Source organism: Euphorbia lathyris, chromosome 7 (genome assembly GCF_963576675.1).
Source record: "Euphorbia lathyris chromosome 7, ddEupLath1.1, whole genome shotgun sequence".
In the NCBI taxonomy this organism is placed as follows: domain Eukaryota; kingdom Viridiplantae; phylum Streptophyta; class Magnoliopsida; order Malpighiales; family Euphorbiaceae; genus Euphorbia; species Euphorbia lathyris.
The window spans coordinates 56,354,097-56,368,990 of record NC_088916.1 but is presented as its reverse complement, the minus strand read 5'-3'; the positions used below and the strand labels follow the sequence as shown (position 1 = coordinate 56,368,990).

At 39.2% G+C, this 14,894-nt stretch overlaps 1 non-coding gene across 1 annotated transcript; it reads right to left on the bottom strand.

Annotated features, from left to right (window-relative positions):
- Positions 1-13,233: 13,233 nt before the first annotated feature.
- On the bottom strand, positions 13,234-13,340 carry LOC136201680 (small nucleolar RNA R71). Its single transcript, XR_010674023.1, has one exon. It is a non-coding gene; the product is annotated as a small nucleolar RNA R71 (small nucleolar RNA).
- Positions 13,341-14,894: the final 1,554 nt, after the last annotated feature.

Below are 14,894 nucleotides of genomic sequence, written 5' to 3'. Positions count from 1 at the left end.
GTTTTTTCGAGAAGTAAAACCGGAGGTCAGGAATAAAGACAGTCTTCTTAGCAAATAACTCTTCATTCCTCCATTTCCACATTTGGTGACAAATAATAGCGAAGAGAATAGCCCCGTGCTCCATACTGGCCAACAAATTCCCATTAACGCCTTCAGAGAACCAGTCAATATCAGAGAACCCCATAAAGGAAGGAAGGATGTGGTGAGGAAGGACCCCTTCCCAAACCTTTCTACTATTCGGGCAATCCCTCAAAGCATGGCACAAGGTTTCCACATGGCCGCTGCATCTGCTACAGGCACCAGATACAGCCAAGTGCCTTCTGTGTCTATCTGCATTCGTGAGGAGCCTGTCTTTGACTCCCAGCCATAGGAAACTCCTAATGCGGTAGGGGACTTTGAGGGCCCAAATGGACTTCCAAATTTCCAAAGGAGGATCAGCCCTATTAGGGGTAAAAGCTTCATAGGCCGATTTGCAAGAATAAGAACCATTATTAGTCAAGGCCCAGCAGTGTCTGTCCTTATCCTCCTCCTGATTACTAATCTTCACACCTCTAATATTAAGGAGGGTCTCCAGGCTAAGAAAGGAGTCGAACTTAGACCAGATCCAGTCTCCCTCCGAGTCCACCACATCAGCAATTCTCCAGGAGAGGAGATCATTCGGCGGAGGGGCGATGCACACCTCAATCAACGGTTTGTCACCAATCCAGGTGTCATACCAGAAACTAATGGATCTCCCATTACCCACCTCCAAGCCAATCCCTGTACAGAACTCAGCAAAAACAGCACTAAGCCCTTTCCAGAGGAAGGAACAGCTGACAACCCTCTCCTTCGGGCCACCAAAGATTCTATCTTTCCTATACTTGCCGCACAGAAGACGAACCCAAAGGGAGGAGGGGGATTGCCACATTCTCCAAAGAAGCTTCATTAACAGGACTTTATTATTGTCCTTAGCTTGCCTTATACCAAGACCCCCCCTGCTCTTAGGCTGGCAGGCTTCCTTCCAAGGGACCAGGTGAATCTTCCTCCCATCCCCAGACTCTCCCCACAGAAAACGCCGATTAATTTTATCAAGGTCGTTGAGGACCGGCTCAGGGAGCTTACAGGCTTGCATGATGTGATTTGGAGCAGCGCAGTTGATAGACTGGATTAAAGTAAGGCGACCTGCAAGGGAAAGAGAATTAGCTTTCCAGCTAGCACACAAACCGTTAGATTTGTCCAAAATGTCTTTAAAAGAGGCTTTGGACACCCTGTCACTATGAAGAGGGACCCCAAGGTATTTCCCAAACGATTGAGTCAGGGGAATGCCAGACATCTCACTCAGTCTTCTACACAAGCTATTATCCATATTCTTGGAACAAAGCATACGGGATTTATGGATGTTAATCTTCTGGCCAGAAGCCTCACAAAAGCAGTCGAGGATATCCATCACAGCCTTAATTTGTTCCTCATTACCCTCCACAAAAAGCATGACATCATCAGCAAAGAGTAAATGGGTAACAGGGGGGCAATGTCTGTTGATGGAAACAGGGTGGAGAGTCCCTTTGCTCACCGCCTCTTGGATCAGGTGAGACAATCTTTCCATGGCAATAACAAAAAGGAAGGGGCTCATAGGATCCCCTTGACGAATACCCCTGGATGGAGAGAACTCATCCGACATATCCCCATTGATCATAACCTGGAAAACAGGAGAGGAGATACACTTTCCAATCAAATTCCTCCAGTTCTCCGGGATACCAGCTTTGGCTAAACTATCCAGAAGAAAGCTCCAGTTCAACCTATCATAGGCTTTCTCCAGATCCAGCTTGAGAGCCACGATCCCTTTCTTGCCTTTCTTAATCTTCATAGAATGGACAACCTCCTGGGCAATAACAACGTTATCCATTAATTGTCTTCCAGGAACAAAGCTCCCTTGATTTTGGCTGATAATATCCGGAAGGATCTTCCGGATTCTATTAGCCACAATCTTAGTAATAGCTTTATACAAGACATTACAAAGACTGATGGGTCTCATCTGAAGAAAGGAAGAAGGCTTGGCAACCTTAGGAATCAAGACAAGGAGGGTTTTATTAACCAAACTGATATCGTTCGAACCACCAAAGACACCTAACACAAAGCTGTATATACCCTCTTTAACAGTGTCCCAGTGTTTATGATAGAAACTAGCGGGGATACCATCAATACCAGGAGCCTTAGTGGAACCGATGCTGGAGAAGGCCAGATCAATCTCTTTAAGCTCAATGGGATGGAAAGCATTATTAATAGCATCCTCCCCCAAACGAGGAAAGGAAATGCCAGAGTGGGCACTCTCTAGGTCCACAGCTTCCTCTCTGAACAGGTCCTTGTAGAAATCAAGGGCAAGGCGCCGAATGTCCTCCTCCTCAAAAATCCACTCACCACTGGCGTCTTTAATAGCCTCGATCCTATTTCGCTGTCTCCTAATGATCGTTGAGAGGTGGAAAAACCTGGTATTCCGGTCCCCGTCTTGAATCCAAGCCTTCCTAGATTTTTGGAACCACAGAAGCTCTTCCTGTCTAAGCACAGCTTCCAACTCGTTCCGAAGAGCTCTTAGGTGACCATTCAGGCTATGATCAAAACGAACCTCCAAGCAACGCTGAACACCTTCCATTCTCCTCAAGAGTTTGTTCTTCCTCCTGATAATATGACCAAAAGTATTTTGATTCCAAACAGCCACATTCCTCCTGAATTCCTCAGTAGCGAGGAGAACATCAGAGTGGGGATGCCAATTGCTTTTAACGAAATCCTTAAACTCGGGGTGAGACTCCCAAGCCACCAGATACCTAAAAGGTCTATTACCTTTCAGCCGATTTCCTTTGACCAAATTAATGAGGATAGGGCAATGGTCTGAGTGACGGAAAGGGAGATTAAGTACCTTGACCTCAGAAAACCTATAAATCGCTGCAACATTAGCGTACACCTTATCCAACCTAACAAACACACTATTCCTTTTCCAGGTAAATTTGTGGCCAGCAGCACCCAGGTCCGAAAGCCCGCACATATCCATACTTTGCTTATGATTAAGACACCGGTTCACATAATGATTACCCCCTCCTCTCTGATCACTCAAGAGGGCAATGTCATTAAAATCCCCGGCAACCAACCACGCCTCCACCATGTTAGAGCTAAAAGAATGAAGGATCTCCCACAGCCTTCTTCGGTTAGTCGAAACAGGATCAGCATAGACGAAGGTAATAAAGAAGGGTTTATTACCCGGGTAACACACCTTACTATGGATGAATTGACTGTCCATAGTAACAATATCAATATTGACTTGACCTGGCTTCCAAAAGAGCCAAATGCCCCCTGCCCGGCCAGTAGCCTCCGACCTGACGCAATTCCAATTCTTAAACTTTCTAACCACCTCATCTGCTTTGGCTCCACTAACCTTGGTCTCAAGAAGGACAAAGCAGGAAGGGTTAAACTGTTTAATGAGATCATTGACATGAATGCGGGTAGCCTTGCTCGCCGCACCTCTAACATTCCAAACGAAGAAGTCCATCAGAGGGGGAGACTACAGACGCAGGCCCAAACCCTAGATCAGGTATTTGTTTGGGGCTCTGGAGAGCCTAGAGGCGGTCCCAGAAGGACCCCTTTTATCCAAAGAATTCAAACCATGAAGGTTCTTTTTAGGTTTCCCTTTGGGATTCTTCATGTTTAACTTACTCACTCCTATAGTCTTACCAATAGGAGCATCAACAGGAGGATGTAGAGTACTCGCCTCCCTACTCAAACCCTTCCCAGCTGACAGGATAGACTGGGGAATCTCTTTGCCTTTAGTAGAAGCATTAGAGACAAAGAGAGGATTAATAGAATTACCCAAACTAGAGGCATGCTCTACCGACTCCAGACCAGGCATGCTTAAATCAATCTGCTTATCAGAAGGATCCGAGTCTTGATCTTCCTCCATAGACAAAACACCGAACCTTGACCCGGAACCCGAAGCTGAGTCCACTCCAGTCTCAATCCCCTTCTTAATATCCGGGGGTCTGACCTTGATCTCAGGAGCAATCTGGAAAGTAGTCATCTTCGTACTGATATCTGGTGAATGATTAGCATTAACATTAGCCCGTGGCTTCCTTCTCACTGGCCTCTTGGCAAGCATCCATGGGCCAAAGCTCCTTACTTCCCCTTGACTCTTCTCAGCTTCGCCTATGATAGGTTGCACCAACTCCTCCACGTCCTTCCTCCTCTTAGGACAACCCTCAAGGGTATGGCCAAACATACCACATTCATAGCAGATGTTGTGTATACCTTCATATTCAATATGATAGACCTTGTTTTGAGTACAGAACTGAGAAAGAAGAGGCTTAGCGAGATCAATATCGATACAGACCCTGGCAAACTTGCCTCTCACTGCCCCAATGGTAGTCTTATCAACATGGTGGACTTTCCCAACAAGGCTACCAATCTTGTTCAGGAACCTATCACTGTAGTATTCAAGAGGTAGGCTCGGGAACCTAACCCAAGTAAGGATCCTGTTAACAGAGCAATCATGGGGATCAAAATTTGGGACCCAAGGTCTCAGAGCCAACACATGATTGGAGATAATATACGGACCACCATTCACAACAGCATTGAAATCCTCAGCCCTTGTGAATTTAATGACATAATAGTCATTTTCAAGGTCTGTGATAGTAACCTTTCCTTTCTTTGCCCATTGAGCCTGGATCCTCTGGGCAAAATAATTGAAACCGATCCTTTTCCCCAACACAGTGACGATTAACGCCAATTTCCACTTCGATCTCATGACCCGCTTGTCATCTGAGGACAGCCGGATCCTAGGACACAGCGGGTTATCAGGCTCTCCATCCTCAGAATCGGAATCAGAGAGAAAATCCCCGGAATCATTCTCAAAAGCATCCACCTCCATCATGGGATCCTCCTCTGACACCCCTAGCAACTTATCCCTCCAGGAGGGGCCTCCCAAATCCACGGAAACTTCCGCTTGAGCGGCTTGCGTAGTCTGTGCGACTTGCGCGACTTGCGCGGCCAGCACGGCCAACGAAAGTCGCACGGCATGCTCATCCTGCTGGGGAGAGACGGCCGGTACTCCCTGTGGCCCAAGCACCGGAAGCGGCCCTCTAACTCCGGAATCATACGCACGTCCCTCCGCGAAAAACGAGTCCAAGGCCGCGGCCGCGGCACCAACACCTTCCAGCCCCCGATCGGCCGCCGCATCCCTAGAAGCCCCCAACGGCACCGACGCACCCCTAGCACCCCCCGTCGAAACCGCCGAATCTGCCTCCCCACCATCCACCCACTCCGATCTACTCCTATCCCTCGACCGATCCCTCCGAATCCCGCTGCTCCGCCTCCTCCCCCGAGGAGATCCCTCGGATCTCCCATCATCCGCCGCCGCCCACGCCTCATCGATCCCGGAGCCATTGCCCCGCCCGCGCCCCGCCACCACCAGATCCGACACAGGCCAGCCGCCTGCCTTCACCGACCCATCCCCCTTAACCTTCACGATCGCCTTGGTCATCGCCGAGAGAGAGAGAGAGAGAGATTTACTCTTAAAATTAATTTTAAAATTAATATCAAACATGATGTTTGGTGTAATTTCCTCTTAAAATTTGGGCTGAGTGGATACCAAATAAGTTTGATTTGGGCCAAATTGACTCCCCTTGTCAATTTAAGGAGCCAATTTGGCCCTTTATTCGCAGTTTTTTTCCTTCTAAGCTAGAAGTAAGAAAACGTGCTTTCTATGAAAATAACGGACTTTATTTATCGTTTTTGGGCCATGGTTGCTCACTCCGTCCAAATTCTGTCTCGTTTTAATTTTTGTCAAAAAAAAAAAAAACGGACTTTATTTATCAATGTAACTTTTTGAGCATATTATTGGGATTATAATATAAATTTTGGGTCTCATGTATTTAAATAAATAGATAAATTACATGTTCATTGAATCTTATCACAACTAACATTATTATTATTAAATTTTAAAATATAACATAAAAAAAACACTCAAGTTTACAATTTTACACATAAAAAATAACTCAATTTTGGACACTTTAATGGTAGGTATAACTCTTCGCTATAAAAATGATAGAACTAATATTCTAACTAATTTTAATTCTTCAATTTTTTAGTTTCGATATCATTTAGGTGGTGTTTGATATGGAAGAGAAAATGTATTTTAAAGATCTAAAAGTGATGATTTTGAAAAATAAAAAAGATGGTTCCATGATAAATTTGGTTCTAACCAATTTTAATTCTTAAACTTTTTTCATTTTGAGGCGTTAATTGAAATTTAGTGGACATGATGTTAGAATATGTAAAACTGAGTAACTTTTATATTACATTTTAAAAGTTTGATGACCATAATATTAGTAGGGGTAAAGTTAAGTGGTTATGAGTCTAATTTACCCTTAAACAAATTATTAAGTGTTTCTTTAGTTCTTCCTTTTATATATATTTTTTTACTCCAAACAATATAATACAATTGTTTAGAATTGAGAAACAACTAGGTATTTCGAAAGGAAAATCAAGTGAGGTCTAGAAATGTCTGGTTTAATTATTTGTAAATACCTAGTTATAATTAGAAATCAATCATGGAAAAAATTAGGGATAAGATCCAAATTTACCCCTAACATTTTAGAAAAGTGCAGATTTACCTCTAATATATGAAGTTGTAAATAATTTTTCTAAAAAATATCAATTTTATCCCACCTGGAAAAAAATGAATATACTCATTTACTATTAATGTAAGTGCATTGCGCACAACTTTTAAAAAAGAACTGTATAAAATATTTTTTATATATAATTTTAAATACAAATGAAGTTAATAATATCTTTTTAAGAGAATTAGATGTTCACAATTTACTAATTTAATAAGTAAGGATTTAATGAGATAGAAAAAATGGTGAGAAGCTTAATATATCAAAATAAAATAAAAGATTAAAGGTTTAATGAAATAAAAAAAAAATATATAAAAAATAATAGATTTAATAGTGCTTCTTTTGCAAAAAAAAAAAAAAATCCATAATTGAATTTGGGCTAAACATTTTAAATCTTGATATGATCAAATTAATTTAGCCCAATAGAACCAGTTATTAAAAAAAAGGGTCAATTACACGAATATCATAATTAAGTATAAAATTACAACTAAATCATATCACCAAACTTAATTTTTAATATGTCATTATTTTCTATATATTATGATTTTACATCATAATTTAAAAATTCTAGACTCCAATTCATAAATCATAAACCGTAGAAATATATTCTAAATTTCTAATTTATAAATTCTAATCCTTAAAATATATTAAAAGTACTGAGTTTACTAGTTTGATATAATTTAAAATTATGACTTGATATAATTGTAAATAGTTTCTAAAAGATGAATTTATGTGTAATTTTTCCTAAAAAAATAGTGTAACGATTCATATCACAAAAGAATAAAAAGAATTAAGGGAAAATTATACAGAAATTCATTTTGAAAAACTAATTACAACTATGTCAAATCATAATTTTGGATTATGTCAAACTAGTAAAATCAATACTTTTAATATACTTTAAGGATTATAATTTATAAATTAGAAGTCTATAATATATTTTCTAAGATTTATGAATTATGAATTGGAGTCTAGAATTTTTAAATTATAGTGTAAAATCATAATATATAGAGAATAATGACATATTAAGAATTAAATTTCATAATATGACTTAGTTGTAATTTTATATTTAATTGTGATATTCATGTATTTGACCAAGAATTAATTTAGCCCAATAGAAACCTATTCAAAAAAAATTAGCCCAATAGAAACAGTTATTTTAAATCTCGATATGATCAAATTATTTTTTTTCCTTTAAACCCCCTTTAAACCAAAATGTGAATATTAAATTTTTTTTTCCATCACTATTTTTATCTAACTGTAATTTTTTTTTCTTAAATTAAAATGTCAATATTATTACCTAATTTAATTATTTTTTCATCATTGTTATTAATTAATTATAATTTTTGTAATTTTTTCATTTAATCAAAATGTCAATGTAAATATTCAAGAAAAAAGTACAAAAATAAATCATATGTTTGGACCATTTTTAAAGATGAACTATATGGTTTAAAAGTTAACAAACAGATGTTTTGAGATTCATTCCGTTAGCAAACAGGGTCCAAAACGACTAACAGTGTTAAAAAAGCTAACTTGGCAATCAAAATCAAATTAATGAGGATTTGAACAATGAAGAATTCAGATTTCTAATTGATACGGATCGGTTTCGTGACGTGTTAGTTTTAATCGTAAACTAATAAAGATGTTCTTCTCTAGCTAAACTATAATGAGTGAATCTCAATTTCATGGACTAAATCCATAGGAATAATAAAACCCTCATTGTTGAAGGTAGAACCTTAACAAAGCTTCACAAAGAAGTTGATAATTTGATTGATAAAAAGTTAAAACATTACAAAGAGAAAGAGATGAATTTATATCATCTCAAAAACCTAATTGACAAATTACATAAAAGGTAAATTACATAACTAATTAAAATACAAAGCTAAAGGGTAAGTTGGGTTAATGGTAAAGGGGTGGCATGATTGTAAATAAGGAGTGGTAGAGTTGTAATTAGGGAGTGGCAAAGGTGTAATTAAGGAGTGGTCACAAGCATGAAGAACTTGGTGAAGAAGTATCCTACAGACGGGGCACGCCCCGCGTAGGCCTGGCTACGCCCCGCGTGATGCAGCTCCTGATCCTGGTGCGTCTTGTTGATGGGGCTTACGCGTGGCGTCTCTAAGGTTACGCCCCGCGTAGTTGACCTCTTGAGTAGAACTCGTTCCGGATGTTTGATCTGCGCCCCGCGTATGAGAAGCACGCTCCGCGTCCTTGGGAGTATGCCCCGCGTACATGACCTCCTGGAACTGGTTCTCTTGAAGGTTCGATCCACGCTCCGCGTACTGGATAATACGCTCCGCGTGGAATGCCTTAGTGATCCCCTTTCCGCGCGTTTTTCTTCCTTTCTCTCGGCTCCGGATTCACGCTCCGCGTGTCCTATCCTACGTCCCGCGTATGAGTGCAAGATGCCCTCATCATACTCCTCTTCTTCAAAAGAGTTGGTCCCCAACTCAACTATAGAACAAGAATGGTGCTTAGTAGGTGCTCTCCACTCCATATGTTGTTGGTTTCTCCTTCCCTTTATGAACTCTTCCCACACCTCAACTTGTGTTTTGTCCCCGGTGCTCATCCCTCATAATGCTTACCTCAATATCCGACCGACATCGAATGGAATATCTCGACGAAGTTGATCAAACCATTCCTCCATAATGTCTTGGAAGCTCCTCCACACTCCCACGACATGTCGAACCGACCAACCCCGGATCCCCTCTTTCTCCACTTCATGAACATGGACATTGATCACAACTTTATTCCGCTTATAGCCGACATCAAATGGGATGTCCCGACGACACTTGTCAACCCACTTCGTAGTGATCCCAAGAACACTTGTATTGACTCCTTCTTTGTCTTGGGTCAACAATCTCGCGGCTTCTCGAGTCGCCTCTTCACTAACTTGGCCATTATCCCGCCATTCTTGAATTTCTCCCATTCTCTCTACATCACCCGGACGGCCATTCCCATTCACCAAATACTCTTTGAAGCTCACTCTCTTCACCATAAAATCACTCCTCATTGACTCCTCGTAGGGTTGACGTCCCCTCAACAAACACAACATATATCCCAACATATGCATCTCAATCAAGAACAAAATAATAAGTTCCGAATTTACCAAGTGGGAGGCTCGGTTCATTCCTAATGTGCATGTGCTAGGGATCTCATTTCTTCCTCTAGGCGTCATAATGTACTCTTCATCCGTTTCCTTTAAGCTCAAGCGACTATGAGGAAGGCGTAGCATACGACCTCCGGGATCCCATGCAATGTCACGTGGTATCTTCCCTAAAGGTAGAATGCCACGTGGTTGTCCGTTGAAGGACACATACTTCCCATCTTTGGACGTTGGTCCCACATCACCACTTTCCTCCATTCCCTTTCGGAACTCTCGCTCATAATAGTCAAGTTCATCCTCGTTAACTAGCTCAATGTCGAAGTTTCCTTCTCCATCAATCTCCTTTCATAGCTCATCTTCTTTTTGACATACAGAATTTCACTTCCCTCTTCATCCTCGATCCGTTCTCTCCCATAACCTATCGTTCCTAGTGGCTTCTCTCCATAGATCAAGCCGACTAACTCACGTGTTAAGCTGCTTGACTCCAAAGACATGCAATCACCCAACATAGTTGAACCACCAACATCTCTCCCATCACCATAGCCATCAATCTCTACACATAATGTGATTTTCTCATTCTCCTCAAAGAGATCAGCAAGCCCCAAGCCATTCTTCCCCTCCTCAAGAATAATACCCCCACTTTCCTCAATCATACAAACAAGGTTATGCTTAAGGGGTATTTCATCAAACACATGGGAAGCATCCCTTGCAACATGGGTTTCCCCAACATCCTCGCCTACAAACAACCTCTCCTCCTCATCCACATATACATTTAAATCCTCATTCACAAATTCATTATCAACAACCCCACAATGAGAATTTAAATCTACTTCATCATCACAAACAACATCACAAACAACCAAATCCTCACTAATAATAGGCATACCCACAACTTCCACATCAAGAATTGAAAGCTTTGGATTTACCTCTTCAATGTGTAAAGGAGAAAAGATTGGTGACGGATCTTCAAGAGGGACTTCTATGGCTGTTTGGGAGCTATTTCGACATTCTTGCTTGAGGCTCTTTACGAACGTCGCAAGCTCCCTCGTTTGCTCGTTTATCACTCAAAAGTCCTCCTTCGTACTCTCTCTATACCTCCTCACGATGGCTTCAAGATTTTCCAACCCCCGGTTGAAGGTTTCTTCATATCTTTGAGATAAATTTGGTTGAACCATAGTCGAAAGAAGTCTCCATTCAAGGAAAACGATCGGCTCTGATACCAACTGATACGGATCGGTTTCGTGACGTGTTAGTTTTAATCATAAACTAACAAAGATGTTCTTCTCTAGCTAAACTAGAAGGAGTGAATCCCAATTTCATGGACTAAACCATAGGAATAATAAAATCCCTTGTTAAGCCCAAAATATACCTAAAATATCATATATAAATACATTAAATTTACATTGAAATCGTGCTAATTATATTAATTTAGAGTACTTTTACGTCTTTATATACTTCTTTGATGCAAGGTACGTAATTATTTGGTTAAATCCAAATAGGAGCTAAAATGGAGCTAAAACGAGGGAAAAACCTAAGTTACGTGCCAAAAATACATATTAATCAGAAGACCAACTCAAGGAGACAAGAAGCAGCCGATAGACGGGGAAGAATACCCATGTCGCGATTGAGATTTTCAGAATCTCAGTTGAGACAGCGAAGAATTCTGCACAGCTTTCACATGTTTAAATCCAAAAAACGCGTCTATTCGTTTGGATAAAAACGACCCTTCACCAGCGGACACGACCCTTCAATTACAACCCTTCACCAACTATAAATAAGTGATTCATTTCAGAAATCAGAGTTGGAAAAAAGTTAGAGAAATTAGAGAGTCGTTATTATATTGTAGAAACTCTGATTCAGAAAGAGTTAGAAAGTTAGATTTCATTTCTGTACAAACAAACTTGATGTACACAAGTTGTTATTAGATTAGTTATAAACACAGTAGTATTAGTTTAGTTTCAAAGGTTGATCAGAGACAAGTTTTCATTCTGGTAGTGGACCTAGTGGTCTCTATTCCGAAGATTCAACGAGAAGAACTAACGGCTGAAGCGCAGAAGGGTCTGACAAACCTACGGAGTTTGAGGGAAAGATTGACAACCCGGATCTCAAAGATTTCGTCAAAATGCTATCCATGTTTCTTCCTCTCTGTTAACTTGTGAAGATTAACAATTCAGTAATAATACATTTATTTTATTCAATACATTCTTCTTGTTGTTATTTTGATATTGTTCTAACAAAATGATTTTCAAAATGATAAATTTGTGTTTTTATTAAAACATTTTATACAATCAAATTCACAAAGAAACTTTGTTGAACACTTGAAAGAATTAGTTTTTACGGATGATATGATCGTGATCGCGGCTTATCGGATATAAAATACTAATTTGATTAAGGTAGAAATATGCTCCGATCCAGAGAGATTTCTACGGTTCAAAGCCATCTAATTGCATAAATTCTTGTATTATTCCATGTTCATAATCTTACCAAAGTTATAGTTGCTTTCTTTGCTTAATGAAAATAAGTTTTATACCTTTGATTTATTCCAAATACGAAAGCGTCTGTCTTGTAATCAAAATCTCAAGACAGAATTGTTCTCTAAGTTCAATATAATATTCTCTTCTAATCCTAATTGATCCGAACCAATACAATTAATTAAACGATTTTCTTTAAGTTAAACCTAAGGACGTGAATAAAACTGAATTAAAATAAGTTTTAGTTAAAAAGTGTTCCCTGTGGGTTCGATATCTTTTATTACTACAAGCGTATACCGTGCACTTGCGGAAATCGCTCAACAAGTTTTTGGCGCCGTTGCCGGGGAACGCCAAAATTTTTAACAAAAATTTAGATTTTTCGTGTTTTATTTCGAATCTAGATTTATACATACTTATTTTAATTTTTGTAGTTCATTAATTTTAATTTACTAACATATTTATTTTTCAAATTCTGTTTTGAAGGTAGTTTCGGTTCGTGCAAGATTTTAGGTTCATGCGCAGTTCTCGAAGTTCAGGCATTGCACCAAACCCATTAGACCCAGAAATTGAAAAAACCATTAGAAAGAACAAGAAAAATAAGAAAAACAAAAACAAAACTCCATCAAAGACAAACACCGAGCCAGATATTATGGCAGACCCACCAACACTTATGGATTACGCTAGGCCAGGTGTGGCCGGTGTAACCAATAGTATTGTTAGACCCAGAATCACCGCAAACCAATTTGAAATTAAGCCAGCATTGCTTAATATGTTGCAAAATAATGTAACATTTTACGGGTTACCTAACGAAAATCCTAACACCCATTTGACAAATTTCCTTGAAATTTGTGACACTTTTAAAATCCCAAATGTGAATGCCGAAGCAATCAAACTTCGCCTTTTTCCTTTCACTTTGAAGGATAGAGCCAAAGAGTGGTTAACTTCGATGTCAGACGCAACGTTTGCAACTTGGGAACAATTAGCTCAAGATTTTTTATCAAAATATTTTCCTTTAGCAAAAACCGCAAGAGTCATAAAAGAGTTAACATCTTTTTCTCAAAATGATAATGAGACTCTTTATGAGACTTGGGAACGTTTTAAAGAACTTCAACGTTTATGCCCACACCACCAATTTCCCGCTGAACTTCTAATGCAAACATTTTATAATGGACTAAATCCTACAACTAGAGGTTCATTAGATGCTATGTCGGGAGGGCTATTTATGAAGAAAACATCAGCCCAAGCAAGAGAACTTTTGGAGGAAATGGCAATCAACAGCAGTATGTGGCCCGTGGAACGTGGACATATACCGGCGGCAAAACCATCATCCTCAACCACATCATCGGCTAAAGGTATAGTGAACCTTGATCCAGTCGTGATGTTACAAGCCCAATTTTTTGCTTTATCGCACAAAATTGATAGGTTTATGGCACCGTGCGATACCAATGGTAATCCAATCCAAATGGATGTGGATTATGAAAATATGAGTGAGATCGAACAGGTAAATTTTATCCAAGGGAAAAACCAAACTAATAATCCTTATTCTACTACTTATAATTCTGGATGGAAGAATCATCCTAACTTTAACTGGAAAGACAATAATAATAATGCAAGTGCTAATCAAAATCGTACCAGTAATTATCAAAATCAGTCAAGAGATACGATTAGCACTTTATCTTCTAAAATCGACAAATTCATAGATGCTATCAGTGGAAAAATAAGTAATCACGATGATGGTTTTAAACGGATCGAAAATAAATTCGATCAGCTTGTTAAAAACCACTCATCTAGCATCCATAATTTGGAGGTCCAAATTGGTCAACTTGCTAAATCAACTCCATCCCGAAAAGAGGGAAGTCTTCCCAGCCATACGGAAGAAAATCCGAAAGAGCATGTAAAGGCTATCACTCTTCATTCAGGGAAAAATTATCTAGGACCGGAAATGCCCGGAGATGCAACATTACCAGGAACTGATTTACCAAAGTCCAAAGAAGATATATCAAACACAAAAAGTTCACCAATTGACTCAAGTATAAAAACTTTTGTACCCAAACCACCTTTTCCGCACAAAGTCCGAAATAAGGACTATGATAAACAACTTTTAACATTTTTGGATAAACTTAAAAATTTGCACATTAACTTGACGTTTATGGATACAATTACGCAAATTCCTAACTATGGTAAGTTTCTAAAGGACTTAATTTCGAAGAAAATTAGTTGGGAAGGAATTTCATCTATTTCGCTAACTGAGGACTGTAGTTCAATAGTGTCAAGTACTTTGCCCACTAAACTCAAGGATCCCGGATGTTTTACCATTCCGTGTAAGTTGGGAGATATTGAATTCCCAAGTTGTCTTTGTGATTTAGGAGCAAGTATAAACTTAATGTCGTTGTCTATTTTTAACAAGTTAGGTTTAGAAGAAGATATCAAATGTACCAATATGGTTTTGCAATTAGCGGATCAAACCACTAAGAGACCATATGGTATAATTGAGGATGTTTTAGTTAAAGTCGACAAATTTATTTTTCCTACCGATTTTGTTATATTAGATTTTGCATATACTAATTTTTGGTAGACCATTTATGAACACAGGACGTGCTCTAGTTGATGTGTTGGAAGGGAAAGTAGTTTTAAGGATAGGAGAAGATAAGATCGAGTTTAATATGAACAAAATGATGAAATATCCTA